Source organism: Physeter macrocephalus, chromosome 4 (assembly GCF_002837175.3).
Source record: "Physeter macrocephalus isolate SW-GA chromosome 4, ASM283717v5, whole genome shotgun sequence".
Taxonomy (NCBI): Eukaryota; Metazoa; Chordata; class Mammalia; order Artiodactyla; family Physeteridae; genus Physeter; species Physeter macrocephalus.
In genome coordinates, this window is record NC_041217.1 from 97,770,752 (window position 1) to 97,797,292 (window position 26,541).

General features: G+C 33.7%; 1 protein-coding gene and 1 pseudogene across 1 annotated transcript in view; both read left to right on the forward strand.

Moving 5' to 3' along the window:
* DPYD (dihydropyrimidine dehydrogenase) overlaps positions 1 to 26,541 on the forward strand; it is an 840,387-nt gene that overhangs the window by 115,616 nt on the left and 698,230 nt on the right. The gene's annotated exons all lie outside the window — the stretch shown is intronic.
* On the forward strand, positions 5,074 to 6,140 carry LOC112063834 (cytochrome c-like; annotated as a pseudogene).

Below are 26,541 nucleotides of genomic sequence, written 5' to 3' on the forward strand. Positions count from 1 at the left end.
GCAGAAGTTATGACTGAACTGCTGTTTTTCAATATATTCTTTATCCTCTACCTGAAACTACCACAGGTATAAATTGAAAACATCATTTTTGTAAATGTTTATTATAATAACTTTGAATATGTTAAGCATAACATCAATCTTTATTTAGAACTGTACAGTTATTCTCTATATTTTTATAGCTATTCAGTTTGAAGTAAACCCATAGACCCACAGGAAGACAAAGAGAATGCCAGCTCTGAAGCTTTGAATAAAAGGCCAAAAACATAGAAAGAATTGCAAAGGGGCAATGTGAATGAAAATGGATGTGAGTGAGGGAAATACAGTGAACAAGGGAAGGATGTAATTAGTATAGAAAATTCATCATCAAGAAAAAAACAAATTGAATTATGGGAGAACTGCGTTGGAAGAGATTATTAAATTCTGCCAAATTTTGTAATACTTGCCATTTTCAAAAATTCTGCTTTTTAAAAAGTAGAGATGAATTAATGAGAAAAACAAGTATTACCTGATTGGAGTAACCTCTCAACCATCCATGCTATGAGGTAAAGCAATAGGCTAGATAATTTAAATCAGCATTTAATCATATGGCTGTGTAATGTACTTTGTTTACATTGGCAGCATATTTTACACATACACACACACACTCATAATCTTTTGATTCACTAAACACAACTAAATAATCTTGTTACCAAAAGCATTCAACAGTTTAGTGTACTGTGGGCCTAGCACTTTTTAAAAAACTTCTGGTTTTTGCCTTTAGAAAATACAGCAGGAGCTCATTCTTTATATGTGAGACTATGGAAGCATATAAACAAAAAGTTACAATGTTATGTGACTAATAGAATAAAAGGAGAATGCATCAAGGGGCGAAAATTAATTGTTCTTTCATCTATGATCATTTTTTTTGTCTTACATGAAGAGTGTCAAATCAAAGAAAACCATGGAGAGGATAAGAAATTTGATCTAGGCCTTGAATATGGCCAGTTTTACAGGTAGAGGGAAAGGTATTGAACAAAGGTGCAAGATGTATTTCAAGAACAGTAAAATGGTCTGATGTAGAGCAAATTTTTTTCAAGCTTTTTTGAATGTATGTTTTCCTGCAAAACTCACATAGGCAGAATTATTTGGTCAGTAATATCTCTCCTTATATGCCAAGAATCCTTGGGTATAAATAAAGCAGTACGAGGTTGGCAGGGATGGTGGGAAGTATTCAGAATTTCAGAGTGTGAGAAGCGGCGGTGGGAGACAGGTATGAATAAGTTGCCAACAATTTCAGTTAGCTCAGGGGCTGGTCTCAGGAGGCTTGTTGGAAATGTGTTTGTTACCATATTCTAGAGGTCAGTTACATAGAGTCTAGCTTGCCATGATAGATACTTTAAATTACTTCAAGGAGTGATTGTGGTTTTTAAGGAAGGGGGTGACAGGATTAAATATATTGACAAAACTATGAAGATTATTTTACAGCTTTTTAGAATTCTAATAGGGTAAGAAAATACAATGTGGGGATAGATACAACCATTCATTTATTTAATAAACATTTATTGTGTTTCTGTAATACACCAGGTAATGGGGTTACAGATATGAATAAGAGAATCTCTGCCCTCAAGGGGCTAATGGCCTAGTTGGGGAGACAGATACAAAAATCAAATGCCTGATGTGAAGACTCAGAGCCCCAGTACGTGAGTTGTTTCCCTGGTCCCAAAAATGCCATGGCAGTTTTTCTCTTGGTCCATGGGCATGACATAACTTGGCTATTGAACATCCTTTTTTTCTCACTAACTTAACCTCTGCAGCAGCCCTCAGGTGGCTCCGGGCACCCACAGTGGTACCCTCCTCCTGAGTGTGTCTGTAGTATGGAGAAGTTGGAGCAAAACTGGACTGAATCTGAACAGTGACATTTTGTGACTGCTGTCTTTGGGCCTTATCATCAAGTTGGGTATTACCTCCTTATTTATTAAGGTTCTACTACTGCTATGAGCTTAGAACAAAAAAGAGAGGTCTCTGCCCTTGCTCAATTATCTGTCATCTCATCCAGTCCCTGTTCGTGGGCAGTCTTTGCCATGCAGTCTTGGACCTGTTCTTTCATCAGTGTCCCAGCTCAGGAATCATTTTAGACCCCTCCGGTGCTTCTTCCTGTTCCCAGATGTGAGGATCTAATCCTGGATGTGAGGACCTGTGGCCGGCTGTTTAAAATGTGTAAGGGGCTACAGCCTACTCTGGAATGTGCTGGCTAAATGAAACAAGTATTTTATTAGGTTTTAACTCATACCCAGACTGGGAAAAAATAATTCAAAAGTTTGTTTTGGCAGTAGAGTAGAGGGTACAGTGGAGGGAATGAGCGAGCTAGAGAAATCAGTGACCCCACTAAGATAAAGGTAGAAGGGTATAGAGGTCAACAGAGGAGAGTGCGTTTGGGAAATTTAGAAATATTTAGAAGGTAGATCTGATGAGACTCTGTGACTTAATAGCCTCAATATATTAAAAACTTGATTTAATCTCTGTTGCTCTGTTTAAAACCTTTTAAAGTTTTCTTATGCTTTCAGAATAAAGTCTAATTTATTTGTGTATCCTACTAGATAGTAAATCTCATGAGGGTAGGAGGATTGCTATTTTGCTCTCCTTTGTATTCTTAGCCTTAACATAGTATTAGCATATTAGGTGCTTAATAATTATTTGTTGAATTATTGATAAAGATAAAAAATAAGGATATTTATCAAGGGCAAGTCAAAAAAAATTTTTGACTTTGTATTCAACTTTTTTTTCCCTTCCAGTTTTATTGAGATATAATTGACATACAGCACTGTGTAAGTTTAAACTCAAATGTTTTTATTTTGAGTATTTGGATATACATTAATTGAGATAGAGAAAGAGAAAAGAAGAGGAGGATTAAGTAAGACGGTTTTAGTTTTCAGGTGAATTTGAGATAGCTTTGGTAAACTCGTGTAAATTTGCAGTAGGCAAAGGAAAATACAACTCTGCACTCAGGAAAAAGACTGTAGGTTGCAGAATGGGATTTGTTAAGTATTTTGATATTTGTAGCCATGGGAAAGCATCTGATTTCGAATGATAGTGCATGGAATCAGAAAGGAGGAGAGTCTAACCAGATGCCTAAGAAAATACTTGGTTTAGGAAAATGTGTGTCAGAGAGAAACATATTTTGGGATTTAAAAATTTTAAATAACTTTCTCCAACAGAATAAATTGGGACTCTGATATGGTGTGTCTGAGCACTTGAACTGTGGCTAGTGTAACTGAAGAACTGAATGTTTAATTTTATTTAACTTTTATTAATTTAAATGTAAATTGTTGCATGTGGTTAGTGGCTATGGTTTGGACAGCATCGCACCAGAGGGATGTTTTTGAGTTGCTAACATGACATTCACCTTTCTCTCACCGATGGAATTATCATCGAAGGAGAGAGAGTCTAGGGTAAGGCTTAACCACATTCACACACATCACACATACACATCATGCACAGTCTCTCTCAAAAAATGAAGAGTAAAACTGGAATCAGAACATAGTAATGGATATAAAACCAAAATTAACAGATATGATATGGAGGAGACAAGGTGACTATTATTTTCTAAAGACATGACTTGTATGTAGAAATCTCTATGGAATTAACAACAAAAACACTCTAGAAATTAATAAAAGAATTTAGTAATATGGTCACTTTTAAGATAAAGATGGAAATTTGTGAACTTTTCTGTGTATTACCTATTCTGTGAAGATCCTACGAGGTAGTTATATTAGAGTACCCCAATCATCCAGGACATGTTGAATTGCTCGGCAAATGGTATAAGAGGCAGTTGTTTTGCTGTCTAGAAAAAAGAAATCACCTTATATTTTCACTTCACAGGCATTAAAGGAAGTTTTGTGTATATTAAAGAGCTAAAATAAATAAATGAGACAGCCACAGTTCAATAAACTATGAAAGTGACTATCTCTGAGGTTTGGATGGGGAAAGAGATAATAATCCAAAAAGTAGTTGAGGAAATAACTAAGCTTTGACTGCATTAAAAAAGCTTCTGGGGGCTTCCCTGGTGGCGCAGTGGTTGCGCGTCCGCCTGCCGATGCAGGGGAACCGGGTTCGCGCCCCGGTCTGGGAGGATCCCACGTGCCGTGGAGCGGCTGGGCCCGTGAGCCATGGCCGCTGAGCCTGCGCGTCCGGAGCCTGTGCTCCGCAACGGGAGAGGCCGCAGCAGAGGGAGGCCCGCATACCACAAAAAAAAAAAAAAAAAGCTTCTGTATATGGAAAAAAAAATCACAAAATTTAAAGACAACATCAGTGTTCTGTATTGCCGTGTGTAAGAGATTCAAAAAAATTTAGGAGCTCAGTGGTTAATTGGCAAAGTATGGTTAAGAAACCCTTGGGCTTCCCTGGTGGCGCAGTGGTTGAGAATTCGCCTGCCGATGCAGGGAACACGGGTTCGTGCTCCGGTCCGGGAAGATCCCACATGCCGCGGAGTGGCTGGGCCCGTGAGCCATGGCCGCTGAGCCTGTGTGTCCAGAGCCTGTGCTCCGCAACGGGAGAGGGCACAACAGTGAGAAGCCCGCGTACCACAAAAAAAAAAAGAAACCCTTAAAATATTCAACTCTAATGGCAAGCAAAATATAAATTACATAAAAAGTACTAATTCTTGGTTATTGACGTTACTGCAGTTCAGCGAGGAGGGAGGAGGAGATTTTTGAGTGCTGGAGATGGAATGGTAAGAGCCATTGTCCCATTCTCAGAGAGCAAGAGGAATTGAAATTACTTCTTCATTTAAGGAAGGGAGTGTACCAATAAGTACTAAGAACCTTGAAACAAACATACCCGTTTTCATATAAATTTAACTTCATGAAATATACTATGCACAAGACATAGAAATTATGGACAATCTGAAACTGTTTCTCAAATAGAATATAACAGTAAACAAATTGAGTAGAACCTAATTGTCTACTATTAAGGAAATAATAAGAAAATGAAGTTTCTAGAATATAAAATAATATATATGGTATATCAATAAATATATATACATAATGGTAAATTGTGGCATATTTAGTTATATCTGGATATTAAAAGGATCTTTAACACAATGTTTTTCAGTGACACGAGTATCATCATGTTCACTGAAAAATACCAGGAAACAAAATTGCATGTAGAACATGATCTCCATTGAATATAAAGAATAAAGAGAAAACAGATAGGAATAAAATACAGCAAAATAGCTATTATATCTGGGTGGTGGGCTTACACATTTCTCAGGCTTATAATTTTCTGTTCTAAATTTTCTATAATGGGAGCATATTATGAATGATTAGAAAAATAATGAGATACATAGGCGTGGACCAGCGTGTTCTTGGGATTAGAGAGCGGGACGTTCGGCTTGCGAGCGGGAACCTCTGAGTCGTGCACGGAGAAGGAACGATTTTAAAATGGGTGATGTCGAGAAGGGCAAGAAGATTTTTGTTCAGAAGTGTGCCCAGTGCCATACTGTGGAAAAGGGAGGCAAGCACAAGGCCGGGCCAAATCTCTGTGGTCTGTTTGGGTGAAAGACAGGACAGGCTGTCGGATTCTCTTACACAGATGCCAACAAGAACGAAGGCATCACCTCTGGGGAGAGGAGACGCTGATGGAGTATTTGGAGAATCCCAAGAAGTACATCCCTGGAACAAAAATGATCTTTGCTGACGTTAAGAAGAAGGGAGAAAGGGCAGACTTGATAACTTATCTCAAAAAAGCTACTAATGAGTAATAGTTGGCCACTGCCTTATTTATTATGAAACAAATGTCTCATGACTTTTTATGTGTACCATATTTAAATTGATCTCATACACTAGAATTCAGATCATGAATGACTGATGTAATATTTCTGTCCTGATTTAAGTAAGATTGGCTTGTGGCTAAATAAATATGGTCAGCTTTTTGAATTTTGATAGTAATTCTGGTTCAACAAGTACTATCACTGTTTTCCCTTTCTAAAGAGATGATTAAACTTGAATAAGGAATGTTAAACTTTTCAGGGATATGGTGAATGCCTTCTCAAACCCTATAGGAGATTGGTTTTATATTTAGATTTCTATAACTGGTTATATTAATATATTTAAATATTGAGAAGCTCCCTTCACTGTCTCATAGACCAGCAAGAGTCACCTGTGTTTCAAATATTTAGATTTTTATAACTGGTTATATTAATATATTTAAATATTGAGAAGCTCCCTTCACTGTCTCATAGACCAGCAAGAGTCACCTGTGTTTCAAGTTGTGTTCATTCGCCCATTAAGGCAAGGGCTGAAGATACACTGACAATGTCCACCTTCCGTTTTTGGTCTTAACTATGCCAATTTAATTAAAATTCTCCATCTAAAAAAAAAAGAATAAAAGGAAAATAATGAAGTAAGAAGGAAAAATGGGAAGAATAAAATAAGATACAAAATCTAGGATAAGTGGCAAAAATAATATTTTAGACTCCAACTGTGATTTTAGATAAATTAGTCTTTCTTAGTCTTACTTTTTTGTAAGATAGGATTAAAAATTTAATAGGATTGATATGAAGAGCAACAATAATGTAGGAGAGAATGCTTTGTAATTTATGAAACATTAAGAAAATGAAGATACAAAGTATTACAATGTTTGTATACATTATTTCCATTGAATGGTATATAGTGATTATTTCAAATAAATTACATATGTCATACATAATGGAATTGACTGGAAAACTTCGGTGTGGTCTTAGAATGTAGAATGCCAGAGGGAATATTTTTTGTCTAACTTATAATAGAGTCCATTGTAGTTCCATGGCTGTGTGGAAATACTGTACAGGATTTCTGAAAATGATGACATGAAAAAATTTTTAAGGACAGAAAAAAATGTATCATCTCCAGGTGAAATCTCTGTCTATAGTATGATAATAGTGAATTTAGAGGTGAAATTCTCAATTTCTTTTCATTTTTTTCCCTTATCTCTGCCGATTCAACCCTCTTATCATACCAAAGTGATTTGATTACTGTATTATATTTTACATCTGTCATAGCCCCTGTAATCATTTCTAAACATCAAGGGGAAAAGTGGGACCTTTTTAAAAAATGTGGTGTCTTTTTGTCACCTTTTTACTTCCCAAGGCAGTAGTGGGCCATGTGTAGTAGAAATAATGAAATTGGAAGGTACTTCAGTTGAATAACTTAAGAAAATGGGGTGTCAAAATCTGAAAGAAAAGTGACATATAGAATATAGTTCATTAAGAAAAAAGTGTAAAAAACTATATGAAGCTTTCTGATAATGACTTAATACACAAAAATATAGATTGGTGAGATCTATGGATGTACCTCTATGGTGAGAATATAAATTACATTTTAGAGTACAAACATAGCCAATTAAGGGTTAGTATTTTATTTGTAGAGCCATACATATTCAGTGAGAGCTGTTACATTTGGGTGATTATTCTAAAGATAAACTACCAGGACATTATATCTCTGAAATCTATTTCTTTTTGCTCAGCTTTGTCACGTGTTAGGAATTCTGTCACTAGATGGTGATGTTGAGTTGCACAGTTTATGTTCTTGGCTTTTTTTCTGGTGCGTGTAATAGTAATTGTAGGTGTACCATAAACCCAGCCATGTATCCAGAGTTAAAACTGAAAGTATAACTATGTAAATTAGGAAAATAATTTTAAGAGATACAGTACATTTTAAATATCATTTAAGTCGAAAGGTAAAAATCCTTTAAAGCTATTGCTTTACTTTAGACTCATAGACTTTGAGAGGTAGAAGGAGTATAAATAGCAATCTAAACTTTTCATTGGAAGAGTGAGGTCTGAAGAGAGATTCAAAGACATTAAAAAGAAGTATGTTTCAGTTTTTCCCTTCTAGATGTGTTAGTCTATAAAGTACAACTTTAATTTCATTCCTCTGTTAATATCTAGTGGTACTGAGGCTGTTTGCCATCTGATCTAAGGGATGTGTAACTCCTGGTACCTAGATATTGTTTTAGTTGCTTATTGTTTTATTGTTTTAGTTATATTAATTTTGCATCCCTTGCTAAGCATAATGGTTAAACTACACTGGTATTTCTTTAACTGGTACTTCTACATGAATTGAAGTAAAAGACTGTCTCTATGAGTAATTTGGCCATCTGAATAAGATTTGAAGATAAGAATATTATCACTACCCTACTTAACCTTACACTTGTAGATAAGTTTGTGTGTGTATGTGTATATATATATTATATGCAGAAATGTGTGTTTGTATATATATATATATATATATATATGTCCATATATATGTACTCTATCTCTATTAATTTCTATCTTTATTTCTATCTCTATATGAATCTCCCTGTCCCAGTCAAGGAAATCGTGCAGTTTGACAGCATTTGAAGTGTGGAGATCCATTTGCTTTTTAGACATATCTGTTAGAATTACAGTTTTATGCACAACTTTCAATGAAATTCTTTTATAATGGTAAAAAAAGAGGAGGGGGAAGAGAAGGCAACCTAAATATTTATGAATAGTGAATTGAATAAGTAGTTTAGAAAACAAATCTAAGGCATGAGAAAATTTGAAGTGGTGTTGAAGAGAAGTATAAAATAAATAAAATGAGAAATTATTAAAATATTTGATGAAATCAGCAGGTTGTTTAATGGTATGAAAAGTAAACACAAATTGTTTAAGATCCTGAATATGTTTTATAATGATCAGTGATTACATATTCAATATTAGTAACATTTTTGTTTTCAGTTTACAAAAATAAAGGTAATTATAAATGCCCATGTGTGTGTATGTGTGTGTTTTAACTACCTGCAAAGTTTGACCTGTGAAATTGGATGCAGAAGCAATGTGTAAACTTTCTATTTTAATCATATTTCTTGATCCTATAATAATTATATTTCTCCAAGTTTTTTCGCTAAATGGATCAGCAGGAATCTCTGGAAAACACACCCCACCCTCCGCCCCCAGTAAGCAGGTTACAAGAGTATCCTCTTTTCTTCCATGCAGAGGAGAATATCTTGTCTTTATCACTTCTGTTAGAGAGAGAGGCACACACTCTACTATGCACATAAGCACGTGTCTATGGTTTGTGTCACCTAACATAGAAAGAGGGCAACCAGCCTGAATATCTTCAAATTTTATAAAATATAAAGACAAAAGCACACCATCACTTTTTCTAGATAATGACGATGGAACTACTTTAATAACATTATTGAAATGCAGCTTAGAAAATGTAGGTTAAGCATTAGGAAAATGATTAATTATGTAAAAATATGTAATTAATTGCATTTGATTATATATTCCATGCAATTAAGTTAATGTAATTTGTGTACTATGAATACATATGTATACACACAGTTTACACATATGCGTGCAAATGTGCACACGTGTATGCATACGCACATACATTTGGTATTATCTGTTTACTGCATAACTTAAGAATGTTACTTTCATTCATTTCAGGAATGAGTGAAAGCAAGATTTGTCATTCAGTTTCAAATGGGCCAAAGATAATTTAATTTTTTCACCGTTCATGGGAAATAGAAGAAAAGTTCTATATTAATTTTCACTAATGTGAAATATATATATACCAAATATATACCTAATACTTGTGGATTATTTATGGATTTGGTAGCAATTGGCATATATGAATTAGGAGCTATGTTAATTTACTGTTTTTCTCTACTTTGAACTTTAATTAGAACTTGAATGTGAGAAATGATTGCATACTTGTTAATTATAAATTTTAAGAAACAACAGCACAAGTAAATCAGGTATGACTTGATACAGTTATATACTTATAAAATGCATTATCATATTCATTAATCTGAGCATTGGTTCTTTCAACCTGGTGCCCACTGTGTAACTAGACAATATTTTCTTAAAAGAAATATTTACAGAAAAAAATCAAATTAATATTGTAACTGCTATTTTATGACAACTTGATACATTTAGAACATAAAACCAAAACAGGAGATATGTATTATTATATTAGAAGTTACTATTTAAAACAACAACATTAGCAACAACATAAATAAATAGTACTTAACTAAGGTAAAAAAAAAATTGCATTTTTCCCTTAGTAGCAAAAGATTGTGTGTTAAAGACTACAGAGAAAGGATCCAGCTTTTGTTTTGCTACCAAAGAAAAGTACAGAGCTGTCTTACTCTAGAATGCTTATCATTTTAGATACAGACTTTGAATGAGCAGCTAATAGCTAAAATTATTTAGGAGATAAAAATTGGTACTGTGAGGATTAGCTTTAATTTTAAGTATCCATAATTGAAGTGCCACATTATGATTTTAATGTTATGATAATCTTGTTAACAAGCTGTTGTGTATATACTATCATATTTTAATGTAGTTACAAAGCTTAAGTAAACCATAAAGTAAATTGCTTTTTGAATCAGGCTTTTACAAGTGGAAAATTAGTGGTTTACATGTTTTGAATACGTATTTTGTAATTATATTTGGCATTTTCTACAACTTAAGAAGAATAATAGAATGGGTTTATAGATAATTCATTATTGTTTATAAGTACATTGGTATATTTTGTTATTGCTCATTCTAATTAATTTAGGTTCATTCCACATATAACACAATAGCTGATTCTATTTTTTTCTGTAAGTCTTCTCTTCTAGAAGATATACATTGCAGTTTAGTTTTTCTATTTACCATTTCTCATATATCAGCACACTACATTTAAAAGAAAATTTCTACCCTTTCTTATCTGTTATTTCTACAGGTTATTGTGATGTATACTGAATTCTATCCATCGAGAGTGTTTGTGTTTACTCTATTTTTTGGGAAAAAAAATGTGTCCAATTCTGACAGTTGTTTAAGATAGCTAACTGGTTAGATTTACTTTTCCTGAATTTGTTGCTTCAATAAACAGAACATGGTAATTTGATAGTCTAAAGCAGAAGTAAGCAAACAGTTTATGTAGAAGTCTGGATAGTATCTTCAGCTTTCTGGGTCATATGGTCTCTAATTGGAACTATTCAGTTGTGCTGGTATAGTGCAAATGCACCCACATAGACGATATGTCATCCAACGGGTGTGGCTGCATTGTTGTGGCTGTGTTCTAATGAAATTTTATTTATGGAAATTGGCAGCCAGCTGGATTTGTCCCATGGGTCATAGTTCACTGACCCCTCATTAAGAGCAAACTTGACATAAACCAATTAAAATAAATTTCAAAGAATTGTTTGGTACATATATTATGAATTTGTGAGTTTCTCTGATTAATAGTAAAAATACTATGAAGCTCTTCCAATGTTATTAATAAGTGTGACTTAGAACATTTACTGAGGTGTCATATCTCCTAGTTTCTGGGCTGTTCCTTGAAATTGAATAAGTTGCATTTCCTAGATTACTCATGCAAGTGAACAAGCATGATTAAGAATTAAATTGTCAGTTGCAATTGTAAAATCACCAATATGCAGCCAACATGAAGTATCCATGTCAATGCCACTGAATCAGTTAGCCTTAATCTGTTATGCTAGTGGTTGAAGAACCACGTACATTATGAAACAGTACAGTGTTACTCTCTGGTTTGACACTAGTTAACCACAATGATGAGGTACCTATGAAAATTCAACGTTGTGATACTACAGTTTATCAATTATTTTTATAAATGGATGAAGAATCATGGCACCTACTAAAGTACATACATGATAGCTGATATTTATTGGAAAATATTCATTGTGATGTGTTTTTTGTCTCTTTAACTCCTTTATAAAGTTTTGTACCCATGGGACTCTCTGAGGAATTGCCTCTATTTTAAAATTTAATCAATCAATATTTACTTAATAAATCAGTGAATCATGAATAAATCTTTTTCTTCTAGTGCACAAAGAAGTTTTTTCTAGGATTCAGTGAGAGGCCATATGGGATACTCTGTACTCTTTTTTTTTTTTTTTTTTTTGCGGTACGCGGGCCTCTCACTGTTGTGGCCTCTCCCGTTGCGGAGCACAGGCTCCGGACGCGCAGGCCCAGCAACCCGCGTCCCCTGCATCGGCAGAAGGACTCTCAACCACTGCGCCACCAGGGAAGCCCCTCTGTACTCTTTTGTAAAAAATGCTCCTGATGTTTAAAAGTCAATCTTCCTAATCTCTAACAGGAAACCTCCTAAGAAATTTAGTCAATTTAGTACATGTCCTAACTTTTAGCCCTATAGTTCTCTCCCATTTTAAGGGCCATTACTTTGGCTGGCAAATAGAAGAAGTAATAGTAGTCATTTTATTTAGAAGTCTTCCGTAACATCAACTTCCATCAAGTTTTAGTGGAAATGGGTGTCTGTCATTGTACGTCATAGGTGATACTTTTAGTTGATATCTGTGCTGTGTTTACAAACCAGTTATCCTGCCAGTATCTCCCTCCATCTTTGAGGAGAGTTTAGAGCAATCTTTTTTTTTTTTTTTTTTTTTTTTTAGATGGGTAAGAAAAATGATTTACAATAAGGTTAAATTACTTACTGGTATTATATTTGTCATTGTCATATTTTTCCTTCATATTTCATTTCTTCCTTCATCCACTTAGATGTTGCTTATAATTTCATATTCTGTAAGGGAATATTGCTTGAGACATTTCTCACCCAGGGCTAAGAACTGTGTTGAAATTTAAACAATTTGGATGAAAAAGCTGTTTGAGGAATCAGATTTTTTCTTTTTAATAGTGAAACAAGGATAAGAAATTTTTTCATTGTAAAGAAATAAATTACTAGTTTTGGCATATAATTATAGTTAAATGATTACATATGAGTAAAATATATTAAATAATTAAAAAGCATTGGGTAGCAAGTTTGAGCCAGTTAGAGCCATTGATTGAAGCCTGAGAATCATTGCTTAGGTTGGGTCATTCCATTAAAATGAAAGTCTATTTTTATTTGGTAGTAATACAAGACTTGTCTTGCAATTCATATTTCTTCAGGATTATTCTGCTCACTTGAAATTTTTAGAGAATTGATTGTTCTTTCAGCACTTCCATCAAAATATTTACCTGCTGTTAAGGGTCATGATAAATATTTGTCACATATATTTCTATAGAAGATATAGTTATTCCAGAAAGATATCTTGACTATATCAATACTAATACGTACTATTTGCCATCTATAAATATATGAGCAAGCTTAAGATTATCTAAACATGCTAAATTATTATATGCCTCTGATTATTTATTTATCTGCTTATATGTAACAATAAATACATTTTATATATGATGTTGCATAGAAGTAGTATATTTACACAAATTTCCGAACAGTCTATTTAGGATATGAATAAATTCCTTAACTTAAGTTTTATATTTTATATCCTCATAAGTATGTAACATGGTAGATTATTTGGACTTGACTCAATCCAGGCTCATCTGTTAATGTTACAGTACTCAGGTTTTAAAACGCACTTTGGAATGAAACCCTCAGTGTTTGAAAACATATAACTATTAAATACACACATATACAACATATATATCACACACACACCCCCCACACACAGAGTCACACTCACATGTTCCTTGTAGCATAATTCAATTGAATATCTTTGAATGTCTTATTACATTCCAGGTTTATCTTGTGCTCAGAAGTGATCGTAGTTATCATATATGTTTCCTAAAAACAAAAGTAGGCAAGCCTTTTTCTATTCTTGATTATTCAAATCAGTGTAATTATGGGGCCTGCCAAATACCAAGTGTGGGCTGGGTGCCAGAGTCGAGGGGTGAACTGCCCTCAACCTCTGCGTTCAGAGCATAGTGCCTTGGGGTAGGACTCCCGGTAAAAGAGATGGCTTGTATAAAGTGTTTAAATAGAATCTAGTGATGTGCAGAAAATTTTGTAAGTCATTAACATGTATTTATTAATTTTAAAAATCATAAGAGAAGATTAAAACAAAACCAGTGGTGAGGAGCAATGGATGAAGCTAAAACCCTAGAAATAGTCACAGTTAGGAGGTTATTGATAAGGAAACAAGTTACCATCAGCAAGGGATGATTTCCTTGTATTGGTTTTTTAAATTTCAATTTATATACTCAGTGAGTTTTTGATCTTGACTGCTATTCTTGAAATATAGATGTATCAGGTGTTTATTTGTGGTTTTAATTAACTTCTTTAAATTAGTAACCTCAGGCTCTTTATATTAGATTGGAAATTAAATGGTATTAGGGTATATTAGGACTATCTGTAGCGAGAATTACAGTGAGCCTTAACATAAAATTTGAATTTCAATTTATAATTTGAGATTATAATTTAGGATAAGTTATATTTATATATATATTTGTAACGGTTATGTTTTCTAATAGAATTTTAAAATTTTGTGTGTATATTGGAGTGTAATTAAATATACTGATTGATAGTACAATTTATTGAATTTTAAGAGTGAAGTTAGGGTAAAGAAGTCGTGGTACATATATACAATGGAACATTAGTCATAGAAAAGAACGAAATAATGCCCCTGCAGTGACAAGGATGGACCTAGAGATTGTCATACTGAGTGAAGTAAGTCAGACAAAGACAAATATCATTTGATATTGTTTATATGTGGAATCTAAAAAAAATGGTACAAATGAACCTATTTACAAAACAGAAATAGAGCCATAGATGTAGAAAACAAACTTATGGTTACCAAAGGGGAAAGCGGGGGGAGGGACAAATTGGGAGATTGGGATTGACATATACACACTGCTGTGTATATAAAATAGATAACTAATAAGGACTTACTGTATAGCACAGGGAACTCTACTCAGTACTCTGTAATGACCTATATGGGAATAGAATCTAAAAAAGAGTAGATATATGTATGTGTATAACTGTTTCAATTTGCTGTACAACAGAAACTAACACATTGTAAATCAAATATACTCCAATAAAAATTAATTTTAAAAAAAAGGATAATTTTTTTTTTTTTTTTTTGCAGTACGCGGGCCTCTCACTGTTGTGGCCTCTCCCGTTGCGGAGCACAGGCTCCGGACGCGCAGGCTCAGCAGCCATGGCTCACGGGCCCAGCCGCTCTGCGGCATGTGGGACCTTCCCAGACTGGGGCACGAACCCACGTCCCCTGCATCGGCAGGCGGACTCTTAACCACTGCGCCACCAGGGAAGCCCCTCAATAGCTTTTCTTTTGGTGTTTTTCTGAAATAAAAATTCAACACTGATCAAAAAAAAAAAAAAAGAATGAAATTATACTTTACATACAAGAGTCTCAAATCTCATCTGTGGCATTTGAGAAGATTTGAATAAGAAAGAGGGCTTTGTTATTACACTTATTTTTTAATTGTTTTGAGCAATGTATGTATTTGTGAACTCTAGTAGCATTTATATCTAAAAGGGTGATTCTAGTATAATAGATACAAGGCCACTGAAAACACAATGACATTGAAAATTTGTGGAGATAGCTACTCTTAGACATAGTTCAAATATTCATTAAATTCTTAAGTGTGCGAAGCACAAGCAGGCACAAGAGTTACAATCTTGAGCAAATTTTCATGAGCTTTATCATCATAGTGTAATGAGAGAAGAGGTAGGCATTTATCAAATAGCCACATAAATGTATATTAAATTGTAACTAAGATAATTCTCCAAAGGAGAATTGTATTGGTAAGAGTGTAGATTATAGGATGATTTGACAAGGAAGATTCCCCAAGGGAGTTAATTGAGCTGAGCTCTGAAGAAGGGCTAGGAGGCTATAGGCTAAGAGAAAAGGTGAAGACATAAATGGGAAACCACTGTGGTGCACAGTTCATTGGGAATATGGTGCATGAAAGGAACCTCAGCCAACCTAGACCTCTCCATTACCACTAATTCACCTTGTAGTTTACCAGAAGTCAGGCTAGCCAAACAATTGGGTCATTCTTGATTCTTTTTATTCTTCATTTTTCTCATACTCTGCACTCTATTAGAATTCCTCAGAAAATATTGTTGACTTTCTTTAAAAATGTATTCAGAATGTTCAAACTCAGTAGTTCTGAACCTTGAATGCACATTGGAATCACCATGGGGACAAGGGAAGTTTAAAAACTTACAATTTTTAAGCCAAACTCCAGACCAATTAAATGAGAAGTGTGTGTGTGTGTGTGTGTGTGTGTGTGTGTGTGTGAGTGTGTGTTGGGGAGACTTTAGTTAGTGTCAGTATTCTTAAAGCATCTCAGGTGACTCCTGGATGCAGCCAAGGTTGAGGACTATACTTCCAAATGGGCTCCATAAAGTCTATTCTCCACACAGCAGCTAGAATGACCTTATTAATTTGTCAGATCATATTTCTCCTCTGATCAAAACCCCTCATTGGCTTTCTACCTCACCTAAAGTAAAAGGGAAAATTCCTACAATACACTTTGTATTTCAGATTCTCGTGACTGCTTCTCTGACCTTATATTTTGTGACTCAGTTTCTCTCTTACTTACTTCCAGCCAATTTCTCTCTTACTTACTTCCAGCCACTTACTTACAGTGGCCTAACTATTTAGAAATTAAACAACAAATTTGAGAATAAACGTGGTTCAGAGGAGAAATCACAGGGGAAATTTTAAAAAACATTTTGAATAATAAGGAAAATAAAACTTCAAAATATGTCAGATGCAATTAAAGCATAATTTAGGGGAAAGTTTACAGACACTCTGGAAGACAGTTTCACAGTTTATTATAAAACTAAACTACCCTTACCATTTTTACTATATTTGGAAAAAAGATTAATTGACCATAGGTGAGTGGGTTTATTTCTGGGCTTTCTATCCTGTTTCATTGATCTGTATATGTTTTTTTGCCAGTACCATGCTGTTTTTATGACTGTAGCTTTGTAGCATAGTCTGAGATCAGGGAGCCTGATTCCTCCAGCTCCATGTTTTCTTCTCAAGATGGCTTTGGTATTTGAGGTTCTTTTGTGTTTCTATACAAAAGTAAAAATCTTTTGTTCTAGTTCTGTGAAAAATGCCACTGGTAATTTGATGGAGATTGCATTGAATCTGTAGATTACCTTGGATAGTATGATCATTTTAAAAATATTGATTCTTCCATAGTATATCTTTCCATCTGTTTGTGTCTCCTTTGAATGCTTTCATCAGTGTCATAGTTTTCAGAGTGCAGGTCTTTTGCCTTCTCAGGTAGGTTTATTCCTCGGTATTTTATTCTTTTTGATGTGATGGTAAATGGGATTGTTTCCTTAATTTATATTTCTGATCTTTCATTGTTAGTGTATAGAAATGCAACAGATTTCTGTGTATTAATTTTGTGTCCTGTAACTTTACTGAATTCATTGATGAGCTCTAGTAAGTTTTCTGGTAGTGTCTTTAGGATTTTCTGTATATAGTACCATGTCATCCACAAAGAGTGACAGTTTTCCTTCTTTTCCAGTTTGGATCCCTTTTATCTCTTCTTCTTCTCTGATTGCTGTGGCTAGGATTTCCAAAATTATGTTGAATAAAAGTGGTAAGATACTGATTAATGTTCAATTAATTGATTAGTGGTCAATCTATGACAAAAGAGGCAAGAATATACAATGGAGAAAAGTCTCTTTAATAAGTGGTGCTGGGAAAACTGGACAGCTACATGTAAAAGAATGAAATTAGAACATTCTGTAACACGATACACAAAAATAAATTCAAAATGGATTAAAGACCTAAGTGTAAGACTGGATGCAATAAAACTCCTAGAGGAAAACATAGGCAAAACACTCTTTGACATAAATTGCAGCAATATATTTTTGGATCTGTCTCCTAGAGTAATGGAAATAAAAACAAAAGTAAACAAATGGGGCTTAATTAAAATTAAAAGCTTTTGCACAGCAAAGGAAACCATGAACAAAACAAAAAGACAATCTACAGAATGGGAGAAGATATTTGCAAATGATGTGACTGACAAGGGATTGATTTCCAAAATATACAAACAGCACATACAGCTAAATATCAAAAAACCAAAAAACCCAATTCAAAAATGAGCAGAAGACCTAAATAGACATCCCTCCAAAGAAGACAAACAGTTGGCCAAAAGGCACATGAAAAGATGCTCAACATCACTAATTATTAGAGAAATGCAAATCAAAACTACAAGGAAGTATTACCTCACATTGGTCGGAATGGCCATCATCAAAACGTCTACAAATACTAAATGCTGGAGAAGGTGTGGAGAAAAAGGAAACTTCCTACACTGTTGGTGGGAATGTAAATTGGTACAGCCACTGTGGAGAACAGTATAGTGGTTCCTTAAAAAACTAAAAATAGAGCTACTGTATTCCCACTCCTGGGCATATACCCAGAGAAGACCATAATTCAAAGAAATACATGCACCCCAATGTTCATAGCAACACTATTTACAATAGCCAAGACATGGAAGCAACCTAAATATCCATTGACAGATGAATGGATAAAGAAGATGTGGTGTATTTATATAATTGAATATTACTCAGCCATAAAAGAATGAAATAATGCCATTTGCAGCAACATGGATAGACCTAGAGATTATCATCCTAAGTGAAGTAAGCCAAGTAAGCCAGACCGGGAAAGACAAATATCATATGATATCGCTTATATGTGGAATCTAAAAGGAAAAAAAGACACAAATGAATTTATTTCCAAAACAGAAAGAGACTCACAAACATAGAAAACAAACTTATGGTTACCAAAGGGGAAAGGGAGGTGGTGGGAGGGATAAATTAGGAGTCTGGATTTAACATATACACAGTCCTATGTGTAAAATAGGTAACCAACAAGGACCTACCATATAGCACAGGGAACTATCAATGTAGTCAATATTTTGTAATAACCTATAAGGGAAAAGAATCTAAAAATGATTTTTTAATATATATATAACTGAATTGCTGTGCTGTACACTGGAAACTTACATGATATAGTAAATCAGCTATACTTCAATAAAGAATTTTTTTTTAATAAATAAAAAGAAAAAAGATTATGGATGCATACATCATTTTAAATAACAATAAAGAAAAAAAGACCCAAATAAAAAGATGATCTACCTGATAAGATTCAGAACAAAGCAAGAATGTCCACTCTTAACACTCCTTTTTAATACCATATTGGAAGTCCTAACTAATGCATAAAACAAAAAAGAAATAAAAGGTATACAGATTGAGAAGGTAGAAATAAAACTGTATTTGTTCACAGATGACATGATTGTCTATGTGGAAAATCTGAAAAATATTGACAAAAAAACCTCCTGGAATATTGACAAAAAAACCTCCTGATATAATAAGCATTATATCAAGGTTGCAAGATACATTGTTAATATACAAAAATCAATTGTTTTTCTCATACCAACAATGAGCAATTGGAATGTGAAATTCAAAACACACTATGATTTACATTAGCAACCCCCAAAATGAAATACTTAGGTATAAATCTAACAAAATATATATAAGATCTATATGAAGAAAACTATGAAACTCCAGTGGACAAAATCAAAGAAAAACAAAATAAATGGAGAGATTGCATATTCCTCGAAAGGAAGACTCAGTTTTCTTAAGATATCAGTTCTTCCCAAGTTGATCTTTAGCTTCAATACAATCCCAGTCAAAATCCTAGCAAGTTATTTTGTGGATATTGACAAACTGATTGTAAAGTTTATGCAGACAGGTAAAAGATCCAGAATAGCCAGTACAATATTGAAGGAGAAGAACAAAGTCAGAGAATTTACACTACCCAATTTTAAGACATTCTAGCTACAATATTGTGGTGTAGTATTGGCTATAGAACAGACAGATAAATGGAACAGAATAGATAGCCCAGAAACAGACCCACACAAATACAGTCAACTGATCTTTGACAAAGGATCAAAGGCAATATGATGGATACAGGATAGTCTTTTCAATAAACGGGGCTGGAACAACTGGACATCCACGTGCATAAAAATGAATATAAACATAGACCTTACAGGCTTCACAAAAATTAACTCAAAGTGGATCATAGACTTAAATGTAGAATGCAAAACTAGAAAATTCCCAGAACATAGGAGAAAACATAGATGATCTTGAGTCACTGATAACTTTTAAATACAATACCAAGGCATGATCTGTGAAAGAAAGGTTGATAATCTGGACCTCATTAAAATTAAAAATGTCTCTGCAAAGACACTGCCAACAGAATAAGAAGACAAGTCACATACTGGGAAAATATTTTCAAAAGACACATTTGATAAAGGACTTTTACTCAAAATATACAATGAACTCTTAAAACTCAATGATAATAAAACAAGCAGCCTGATTAAAAAATGGGCAAAAGATCTGAACATTTTAGTGACCCTAAAGTACACTATGGACTTTGGGTGATCAAGATGTGTCAATGTTGATTTATCAATTGTAAAAGATTATGGCCAGAAAATAAAATCTCTATGATTTTAATATTTTCAAAGATGATTTCTATCTCAGCATATGGTTTATGCCTAGTGAATATTTCATGTTGACTTGACAAGAAGGTTTATTCTGCAGTTGTTGGGTGTAGTGTCCTATAAATGTCAATTAGAGACAGTTGATAGTGTTATCTAGATCTTCAATATCCTTACTGATTTTTATTTATTTAAATATTTATTTTTTTCTGAGAGAAGGTTGTTAAACTCTTCAAGTATGATTTGAGATTTGTCAATTTTCTCCTTTTGTTTCTAACAGTTTTTATTTCATGCCCCATTCCCTCTTCCCTTTTTTTTTTTTTTTTTCTGTTTGCCTTTTAGAACTTTTTAGTCTCTATAAGCGTCCCACACAACACTAGAATTCTGCATATATCCAGCAGGGAGACAGACGTGTTTGTCCTCTTAATGTTCCACTTATAGCACCCCTTCCCTTGTGCCAATGATCACTAAAAGTTTTGGTAATTTCTCCTCAACTCATCTTGAGAACATTCTCCCTTCTCAAGAACTTTAGTTTGTGTAATTTTCCTTGCTTTTTCAGATCTCTGATGCCTCTGAAAATGTTTGTGGTTTATTCAGCTTTTTCTAGTTTTTGGCAATTAGAGCATTGATTGACTTACCATGACCTACTATATTCTGTCTAGAAGTTGAAGTCCCCCTCTGTCTACCTTAACACATTGTGTTGGTTATTAAATTTATGTACTGGTTGAATATAAGCAACTACATGTCATTATAACTTTAGAGAAAAACAAATCTTGTTTTTCTTTTGTTTGTTTTATTCATTTCAAGCAGAATATTTTTTCTTTTAATTAAAAAAATTTTCTTTGATATTGGCGTACAGTTGATTTACAATGTTATGTTAGTTTCAGGCGTACAGCAAAGTGATTCAGTTATACATATACATGTATCTATTCTTTTTCAGATTCTTTTCCCATTTAGGATATTACAGAATATCCTTATCCTAAATAATATCCTAATAATAGTAGAGTTCCCTGTGCCATACAGTAGGTCCTTGTTGATTATCTATTTTATATATTGTAGTGTGTACATGTCAACCCCAAATTTCTAATTTATCCCTTCCCCACCCCCACCTTTCCCCTTTGGTAAGCATAAGTTTGTTTCTGAAGCCTGTGACACTGTTTCTGTTTTGTAAATAAATTCACTTGTATCCTTTTTTAAAAATTCCACATATAAGGGATATCATATGATATTTGTCTTTGTCTGACTTACTTCACTTAGTATGATAAACTCTAGGTCCATCCATGTTGCTATAAATGGCATTATTTCATTCTTTTTTATGGCTGAGTAATATTCCATTGTGTATATATACATATGTATATATACACATATATATACATATATCTAATATGTATATCTTTTTTAAACATCTTTATTGGAGTATAATAGCTTTACAATGTTGTGTTAGTTTCTGCTGTATAACAAAGTGAATCAGCTATATGTATACATATATCCCCATATCCCCTCCCTCTTGTGTCTCCTTCCCTCAAGCAGAATATTTAATCCACTTTTTTTTTTCCTATTCTCTCTAAAATATTTTTTCTCTTGGGTCCTGTTCTCACTTTGCATTCATGCCTTTAGTGATCTCACCTACTTATTTTGCCTTTATTCGTAGTCTGTGTGTTAGTGTCTCTTAAATCTGTATTATCTGCCACATCACTTTCTTGAACCCCACACCCAAAGCTCTAAATGCTTATTTGACATTTGCATGTTTGTCATGCAAAACTCAACTGCCTTAAACCAAAATTAATTTGCTTTACCTTTCAATTGGTCGGTCTTCTATCCTTCCAGAGTTTTAATTTTGGCTCTGTCTCTAGGACTGACTGTAATTTTTAGTAAGCTCCTTAACTTCTATGAGCCTTATTTTTCAAAACATTTTTTCTTTCTTTTTTTTTTTTTTTTTTTTTTTTTTTTTGTGCGGTACGCGGGCCTCTCACTGTTGTGGTCCCTCCCATTGCGGAGCACAGGCTCCGGACGCGCAGGCTCAGCGGCCATGGCTCACGGGCCCAGCCACTCCGCGGCATGTGGGCGGCATGTGGGATCCTCCCGGACCGGGGCACGAACCTGTGTCCCATGCATCGGCATGCAGACTCTCAACCACTGCGCCACCAGGGAAGCCCTGAAAACATTTTTAATTTATATTTCATTTAAATGAATCGAAATAGAGCCCCAGGTCATTGCTGGTTTTAACAATATTTTAGCAAGTGTCAAGTTAGTGTTTATTTTTTCAAAACCAAAATAATATACATGCAGGTTATCCCAAATGTAAATGAAGTATTTCACTACTTTGATAAGAGTTATTAATTGGTCTTGTCAACTCAGTTCAGTGCTCAAAAGTGTAGGTTTACAAATCCTAAGAGACAAAGCTTAATTGGTTTTAACTGGGCTTTTTATATGACCACTTAAGCACTTACTTTTCCTAAAGTGACTGTTTTTACGACTAGAATATGCAACCTGTTATCTTCTAATTTCTTTAATTCCCTCTTCTTTACTCAGGAGAGAGTTCTGTATCACTGAGTATGCTACACCTGGGTGAACACAATCAAATGCCATAGACTTTGTTGTAGGAAGAGAAATATCAATGAGATTCTGTAGGGATAGATAATGTCAAAGACATGTTGTAGGATGTGTCTAAAGTTTTATGAAATAAATGCATTTATTTATTTTTCTTAATGAATTTGTATAACATGTTAAAATCCTCAGAAATAGTGAGTTTTGGGACAGAGCTTTAGGACATGATACTGTAGGGTGTAATTTGCAAAATTATATTTAGTTCCTTTTTAGTTTTCGTTACTATTATATTCACAAGTGTCTGTTCCTGAAGAAATTCTTTGTGTGCTTTTATATAAAATAAAGTTTTTTGGTATCCTTATACTCTGATCCTCAGTAAGTGCTGATAGTACTTAAGGAACAGGTGGTATTTATATAGAGCTCCAAATTAGATGTTATATCCCATTATATGCACTCCTTTTTTCACCCTCAAAGATGTCTGCATTAAATGAGAATTAGGGTTAAGAAGAAAAACATTTAGCATATTAACACGTTTGTTTTTTCTCTAAATAGAATGTGATAAGACTTTTCATTATTCACTAGAAATAACATTTTATTGCTGTTAGCACAACTGTTCATAAAGCTACTCCAGCTTAAAAACCTTTTAAATGAATTTTTCACTTCAGTGACAAAATTCTCTTTAAAGGTGTTCTTAACATGTGGAATCCAGGGAAAGATGGAGTGGAGTTATCAAGCATTTTCTAAAGATCGTTTTTAATTCTTCTATGAAGATATTAGCACTTTCATAAAAGTTATTTATTTTGACAAAATTAACCATGGAACACATAATATATAAGCATCCCTGAATATAACCCTAAATGATAGTCTCCAGATATAAATTTCAAGACTACTTTGTATACAAGGAGACTTTGGTTTTTAGCCTTATTTTATTTAATAATTGAAAGGAAAAAAACAACAACTTTGTAATCTTTGAATAGTAAGATATATGGTGTTAATCATTTAAAACATTTGGAGAAGACACTTTTTTTTTTTTTTCAGAATGCTTAGTTCTCTATCTCTGTGTAGTCATATTTTATAGATACTTGGATATAAGTATGTGTGCCCATATTTCCATTGTCAAAAAATACATTCAATCATATTATTAGGAGCATTTGCCATTACAAGTAGTTCTAACACACCTTTTGATTAATATATTTAAATTTTTTGTGTCATATTATTTTTATCCCTCATATAAAATAATAATTCAGAAATCCTTATATTGTATATAAAGGAAGAGCATGAAAGAAGATTATTATACTAACTCAGTGATATAAAGAAGAGCATTTCCTGTAGGGTAGTCCAATTACAAAATAGTAAAACAGTAACAAAACAAAATAAAGTGTTTTTTCTATTTGTTTCAGTAAGTTTAGCACAGCAGGAATTGTAGCATTCTTCCTGGCTGGTGTGTCAAATCTGCAGTTTGAAACATAACTGCAAATAGGAGTTATTTTAAAGCCATTATATATAAGCTAATAACCTTAGCCATATAAATGAGATAATTATACAGCATTTAATATATTTAATTTGCTTTTATTGTAATAATTTCATACCTTCGGTTTGAGAAAATAATGTGTTTATTTGAAAAGAATAGTAAAGTAGTATGTTGAAGACATGTAAGAACAAAACTTTGAATCATTTAAATGCTGCTTTTGCCTGTATCAAGTTTTTTGCAGATGTCTTTTTACTTTACTATATCTTGATGAGCCATTTCAGTTTAGTTTGAGAAAAAAATGTTACTGGTGGGGTAAATCAAACAACAACAACAACCATAAGGAAAAAAAAAAAAAAGAAGAAAAACTGATGTAGGATCCTATAGAATTTTTGAAGAAAAAACCTGAAGCCATTTCAGGGCCATACCTTGGACTATAGCCTGAGAGGGATAAATAGGTTCATTATATAAATTTGTAGACATGTAAAACATATTTTTTAATGGTAAAAGTTCTAGATTTCAGAGAGATCAGTCAAGGCATGAAGGATAAGTAAGGCGGCTCTGACATCTGCACTAAAGAGAATAAGGTCCCTAAATTCAGGATCTCACATAGTGAGTCTTGCAAAGATTAAGCTGGGAGTCTTGGTAACAGAAATATCTGAGGAATATATCTGGGACACCCAAAGGGCAACAAATGGTACTTTGAGTAGTAGAAATTGCTTCTGACTCAGTGGTTTCTTATATATTTCTTCCAGTTCAAAGTTCTTACTGGAGCATGGATGGCCCTGAACCTGTGTGAGAATGTGCTCAGTGGTTCCTGGTAGCATGGCACGTTGTATGTAAATGTGGAGACTGTAAAATGAGTTTAGACAGAAACTTTTAGTCTTGCCCTCTGACATTTAAGCAGTTTCTTATTTAGGCAGAAGAAAGATTTGTCTTAATTAAGGCTTGTGTTCATAATTAAATAGTTTTAAAAACCTGAAAGAATTCACTAAGAGCCAACGGTCAGAATTGTGCTGTATCTAACTACAAATTTATCTGGAAGGTGTTTCACTGCCAACCTTTTGGAATATGTAATCTAAACAGTGTGACTCCATGTCTTTACCTTTCAGTCATACCTGTACCCACTACATACAATCCAGCTTCTTTGCATCTCTTTTTCTATTAAGCATAGTGCCCTTTCTTTACAAAGTAAAAGCTCAACTCACATACTGATGTATTTTACTTTGATTCATTTTATTATTTATATCCTGCTTACTTCTAAAATAAAAGAGGATCTGTTTGCATGAAGATAAGACACTACTATTCAAATAATAAAATAAATCATGTTTACATTTATTGCAAAGTAAACAATTAAGAAAGGCATAAGAAATTTTTAAAAAATGCTAGGCAGTGAATAGTTAATATACATGGCTGAAAATTTGATTAGAGAGGGAGGAGGCAAACCATAAAAAGTTTCACAGAACACAGGAGTTTGCCGTTCTCTATGCCCTTTGCTTCCTCTCAGTTTTCAGTTCTCTCTGAAGAACTGAAATCTTACCTCCTTAGAGACACCTTCCTTGGCTGCTATCTAAACATAACCCAGGTTACATCAACATTTCTTATTCATCTTTCCTAATTTATGTTTCTCCTGAGAATTCACAATTATCTAATATACTGTCTATATTACTTGTTTATATTTAATGTAACTCCCTCAATAGAATAAAGCTCTGTGAAGGCAGGAAGTTTTGTGTGTTTGTTCAGTGTACATCCCTACATTTAGAGTTGTTCCTGGGGCATGACAAATGTTCACTATGTATCTGTTGAATGAACAATGAAGGAATTAATAATTATATTTGACATACATGCCCAAAGATAAGGACAGAGATGGGCTGTAGTGTGGAGATCTGAGAATGCAGGACATAAAGATGATAAGTATGGAGATATAATTGAAGCCATGGAAATGAGTGTGGAATGAGACAAAAGACCACAGTAGAATCTTGAAGAACTCCAATATTAACAATTATTTAGGCAAGGAATGGGAAAACACAAATGAAAACAAAGGAGACTGGGGAATGACCAAAAAAGCAAGGGGAAAATATACTATTTTTAATGTTGAAAGAAAGAGAATGCTTTAAGAGGGAGAGAGTAGACAACTTTATTGAATGCTTCTGAAAGATTAAATAAGAGGAGATCTGAAAACGTATTCTCTGGAGTGAATGGCGTGGACATACTTAGTAACATGAGTGTATCCATGGAGAAG